General features: G+C 42.4%; 1 long non-coding RNA gene across 1 annotated transcript in view; it reads left to right on the top strand.

Moving 5' to 3' along the window:
• Positions 1-5,768, top strand: part of LOC111434904 — a 20,039-nt gene that overhangs the window by 6,157 nt on the left and 8,114 nt on the right. The window lies entirely within an intron of this gene.

Genomic DNA, 5,768 nt, shown 5'->3' with positions numbered 1-5,768 from the left:
TCAGGTGGTGCACCTGCTGGCGGCGGTGACGTCTCCTGATGCTGGGTTCCTCCTTCTTCAGGCTCGGTGACGAGGTACTCCACCGTGAATTGATTTGGATTACGGTCTGCCTCGATCACGTCATTCCACTGCCAGAAGGTGCTTTCGTCGAAGACGACGTCGCGAGACACGTGAGCTCGCCCCCCTACAGGATCATAAAGTCTGTACGCCTTGCTCCCGGGTTCGTAGCCGATGAAGACGACCTTCAGCCCCCTGGGATCGAGCTTGGCGAGATGGGGACGTGTTACCTTCATGTATGCGACGCAGCCGAACACGCGAAAATGATGTACTGTTGGTTTTTTGTTGTACCAGGCCTCATATGGCGTCTTCCCGTCGAGGCTTCGGGTTGGTGACCGATTGAGGAGATAGACAGCCGTCATTACTGCCTCTCCCCAGAATCTCCCAGGTATCCCGGCCGTCACCAACAATGACCTCGCTATCCCGACAATGGTCTGATTTCGGCGCTCTACCACTCCGTTCTGTTGGGGGGAGTAGGGCGCCGTTAGGTGCCGTTGTATGCCGATCTCGTCGCAGTACTTATTGAAACTTGCCGAGGTGAATTCTCCGCCTCGGTCTGTGCGCAGCACTCGCATTTTCTTCTCACATTCGGCCTCCGCTCGCGCTTTAATGCGCTTAACCGCCTCTGCCGCCTCACTTTTCGCTTGCAGTAGAGTCAGCCACATGAAGCGGCTTTTGTCATCGACTAACAGGAGGAAGAGACTCTTACCACCTGGGGTCGCCGGTTTGATGGGCCCACAAATATCGCCGTGTACAAGCTCCAAGGCTCATCGGCTCGGTAGGCTGTTCAAGACGGAAAGGGTGTGCGCCTCTGTTTGTCGATGAGGCACCCGTCGCACAGCTTGTTCACGCCTTTGATTTCTGGCAAGCCGTGCACCAACTCCTTCTTCTGTAGCTTTTCTAGGGCAGGAAAGTTTAAGTGTCCGTACCTTGCGTGCCACCTCCAAGATACCTCTTCGGTCTTGGCCGAGAGGCTAACGGGTTGGTCTATCTCTAACTCCAGGATGTAAAGACGGTTTGTGGTGCGCCTTGCCTGCGTGAGCAGCCGTCGTTGATTATCACAGATTTTCAGTAGTCCGCGCTCGATGGAAATAAAGCAACCTGTCTCATCGAGTTGACCCAGGCTCACAAGGTTAGCCTTGAGCCTCGGGATGAAGTAGACGTCGGTCAGCTAGCGATGCTCGCCTCCCTTACTGACGAACAGGATGGTGCCGCGCCCTTCGATCTCGACGACGGAGCCGTCGCCGAATTTCACCGTCCCACGGATCCCCGAGTCGAGCTCGGAGAACGCAGATCTAGCCCCGGTCATATGGTTTGTTGCCCCTGTGTCAAGGATCCATTGCTGGTGCTCGTGTTGCTAGTCCCTTTCGCCGATCTGAGCGAACACTCGCACCTCCTCCAGTTGAATTGGCTCCCCAGGTGGTGCCATCTTTGCTACGCCCAACTGGAGCTCTTTCTTGGGTTCAACATCGTCGTCGGATTTGGAATCGAAATTGGGGACGCATGCAGTTACCATGAAGAGAGCTGGCTCGTCCTCGGATTGAGCCACATGGGCCTTTTCGGCCTTCTCCTTATTCCTCAGCTTGCTCCAGCAATTTCTGCTCAGGTGTCCTCTCTTCCCACAGTTCGAGCATCGGATCGGCCTGCCATTGGTCGACTCCTTCTTTTGATTCCCATCTTTCCCGCGCGTGCGCCCGTGGGACATCCATGGCTTCTTACCGCCTTTGCGGCTGGAGGAGGACCCGTTGCTCTCGCCGGTGTTGTCGCGGAGCTTTAGGCGTGCAAGCCATTCCTCCTCCGTGATATCCTAGGTACTCCTTTCATTACTCAATTATATCCTTTTAGAATAACTGAAAAAGGGTTAGAGTCAAAGGCCTTAGGAAAGAAGATAAAATTTAACTTCCTTTCCCCATAAGGATTAGTGAAATAAATAACCTTAAAAAGAATACCATTATTCAATCAATAAACGTACTAAATTATAAGGAAAAACAAATTGTTTTTTTAAAGGAAGAAATTTCATTCAAAAGAATAGAAGAACAGATTCAAAAAAAGACTGTCACACTCTAAAATCAAAACTTTACAAACTCAAATAGAAAGGGAGATTTGTTCAACTATCCCTAATGCCTTTTGAAATAGGGAGTAACACATAGTTGATCTTCCTTATGTCAAAAACTTCGAGGAGAAAAATATTCCTACGAAGGCCTGACCTATTCAAATGAATAGAGAATTACTAACATTCTGCAAAGAAAAATTCAATGATCTTTTGCAAAAGGGTCTTATTAGACCGTCAAAGAGCCCCTGGTCATGTGCGGCTTTTTACGTCAACAACCAGGCAAAAAAGGAACGAGGAGTCCCGCGACTGGTAATAAACTATAAACCCTTAAAGAAGGTTTTGGAATGGATTAGATACCCTATTCTAAATAAATCAGATTTAATGCAAAGAATTTCAAATGCAAATATATTTTCAAAATTTGATATGAAATCAGGATTTTGGCAAATCCAGATTTCAGAGAAGGACAAATATAAAACGGCTTTCAATGTCCCTTTCGGACAATACGAATGGAACGTTATGCCATTTGGGCTGAAAAACGCTCCATCCGAATTTCAAAAGATTATGAATGATATTTTCAATCCTTTTCAAGACTTTTCAATTGTTTATATAGACGATGTTCTGATTTTTTCTCAAAACATCATCAACACTTTAAACATCTTCAAACATTTTTAACAACAGTCAAAAGAAATGGTTTAGTTGTGTCTAAACCGAAAATTAAACTTTTTCAAACAAAAATCCGTTTTCTTGGATTTGAAATTCATCTAAGTCTAATTAAACCCATTCAAAGGTCCATTGAGTTTGCCTCAAATTTTTCGGACCAAATTACAGAGAAAACCCAACTACAAAGATTTTTGGAATGTCTCAATTATGTGTCTGATTTCCTTCAAAATATCAGACCCATTTGCAAACCACTCTTTGAACGGCTGAAAAGAATCCAAAACCCTGGAGTGAAGAACACACTAAAACAGTCCAAAAAATCAAATCCCTTGTCAAATCAATCCCGTGTTTATCGCTGATAAACCCAAGGGCTAGTTTAATAGTGGAGACCGACGCATCCGATATCAGATATGGAGGAATCCTGAAATAGTCCATAGACAAGAAAGAATCCATTGTCCGATTTCATTCGGGAATATGAAATTCTACCCAAAAAAATTACTCAACAGTAAAAAAGGAAATACTTTAAATAGTACTCTGTGTACAAAAATTCCAAAAGTGATTTAATTAACAAAAGCTTTGTTATCAAAACAGGGCATCTAAATTTGTTTTAGAAAAAGATGTCAAGAATCTTGTATCTAAACAGATTTTTGCAAGCCATTTTATCTTGCTTCGACTTCCAAATTTTGCCTATAAAAGGGGTCGAAAACCCTTTCGCAGATTACCTCTCAAAAGAGTTCTTACTCTCAAAGAAAGACTCTCCCTAGCTACTCTTACATCTAGAGATGACCGAATAGAAAACGTTAGAGAAAGGAAAGAAGCCCGCTGCTTCTTCGAACACCCCTACTTCAATGACATCCGACAACTATGCGATGGATGCTGGTTTCACATTGGTGACCAGATCTAAAACAAAGCTTTCTCAAAAAAAGGCGGAGGTTATCACTCCGATGAGGTCTTCTGCCTCTTCAACACGACCATCTGTCGTTACATCATCGAGACCTACTGTCTCTTCCACTTCAAAGGGACCTTCTGTCCCCTCGAACTACTCGGACGCGGTTTTTTCCGTTCGATTTTCTCCAGTTCCTGAAATCAGAACCTATTTTCAAAAATCTGTGTCTATACTAGAAACTCTGGTAGAACCAGAATACGACGACCAAAATCAGCGAAGTCGTCAAAAAAGTCTATCCATCGGGATTCTTTTATATCCCAGAAGATCTTCATAAGACCAGAAGGTTTTATGAATTCATTCTTGTTGATACAAAGTCCGTTGAAATTACTCATATTTCGAGTCGCGATGATCCTTCGAAAATCGTGTATTCAAAATTGAAAATTTTCAAAGTCATGAATCCGACGTATTGGAATCAAGATCCATACACAGAGAAGACCTTTTCAAAACCCTTTGTTCCTCATTCTTATTCATACCGAGATTATAAGATGGCGTGGTTCAATGTCATTTGATATCAAAATTACGACCACTCATAGTTTATTCAATTCTGCCAGAATGCTCATAAAATTCATTACCCATTTTGGTTCATCAAATGGTGGAAAATCTTTGGATCAGCCAAAGATATATTTCCAGTTCCAATACAGGAATCGTTCCACTACTTCGTTCAAAATATATTCAAAACCCCATTTCCATTAACCATGCGCTTTTGCGTATACTTTCAAATTCCTTGGAATTTTCAAATTAAGGAAACCGAAGACCAAATAAAATAGGTCTTCAAAACTATCAAAATCAAATGGTGGGATAAATATACTTGTACCCACGCAGACATCAAAGCGGTAAAGGTTTGGCTATCTGAGAATGGCCACCTTCAGGATTTATCCAAGAAGAGGACCTCTGAATTCCTTAATTCAAAGTCGAAGCTACTCGCTGCATTAGCCCAGACAACTTCGGAAGCTGATTTTCAAAAGCTTCTTCAAGAGGCCGCATTAGTCGGTTCGACGTCTTCTCCTTCTATTGTAGAAGAAGAAGATGAAGACACGATTTATGATCTCAATGATCCATTTTTGGATTCTCAACCACCTTTGTAGATATCATCATCTCAATGACTGAATAGTAGTTAAAATAATTATAAAAAAAAAAAAAAAATCGTAGTCGAAATATGTCAGGATGAAACATTTCTCCTCACATATCTCAATGTTTATTTGTCTTCTATCTTCTCTTTTATTATTTTCACTTTTCCACATTTGTATTATTATTTTCAGCTTTTCCCATTTTCATCACATTATTGAAGATTATGGATTTCCACATTCGTCAAAATTTTGATGAGTATGGATTTTCACTTTCATCTAATTATTGATGAATTGACTCGGAATATGAGTAATTTCGACGGACTTTGTGTCGACTAGATTGAATTCATAAAACCTTCTGGTTTTATGAAGATCTTCTAAGATATAAAAGAATCCCGAAGGATAGGCTTTTTAACGACTTCGCTGATTTTCGGGTCATCGTATTCTGGTTCTACCAGAGCTTCTGGTATAGACACAGATTTTTTAAAATAGGTCTTGATTTCAGGAACTGGAGAAAAACGAACGGGAACAACCGCGTCCGAGTAGGTTGAGGGGACATAAGGTCCCTTTGAAGTGGACGAGACAGTGGGTCTCGATGGAGTAACGGTAGATGGCCGTGTTGAAGAGGCAGACGGCCTCGTCAGAGTGATAACCTCCGCCTGTTTTTGAGAAAGCTTTGTTGGATTTCGATAATCGGCCAGGGAAAACACCGAGAGGATATTGTCGACAGGAGGTTGTTGGAAGAAAGATACAATGCGTAAAATAAGAGAGAGAGAAGGACTGAAAGTTTGACTGCTCTTCAAAATCCAGATATGAAATCTTGTAAACAGATTTCCTATTTAAATACAACCTATCCTAAAAATGGGTGGAGAGTGGCCAATGCCACTTCCTAGAAAATTGACGTCTAAGAATTCGCTAATCCATTCGACGTGTTTGTCAAATGGTCAAAGGGAAATTAAATGTAAACGTGTGAATCTAAATAAGGAAAAAA

Source organism: Cucurbita moschata, unplaced genomic scaffold (assembly GCF_002738365.1).
Source record: "Cucurbita moschata cultivar Rifu unplaced genomic scaffold, Cmos_1.0 Cmo_Scf00047, whole genome shotgun sequence".
NCBI lineage: Eukaryota > Viridiplantae > Streptophyta > Magnoliopsida > Cucurbitales > Cucurbitaceae > Cucurbita > Cucurbita moschata.
The sequence above is the reverse complement of the archived record's forward strand: the minus strand, read 5'-3'. Positions and strand labels throughout refer to the sequence as shown.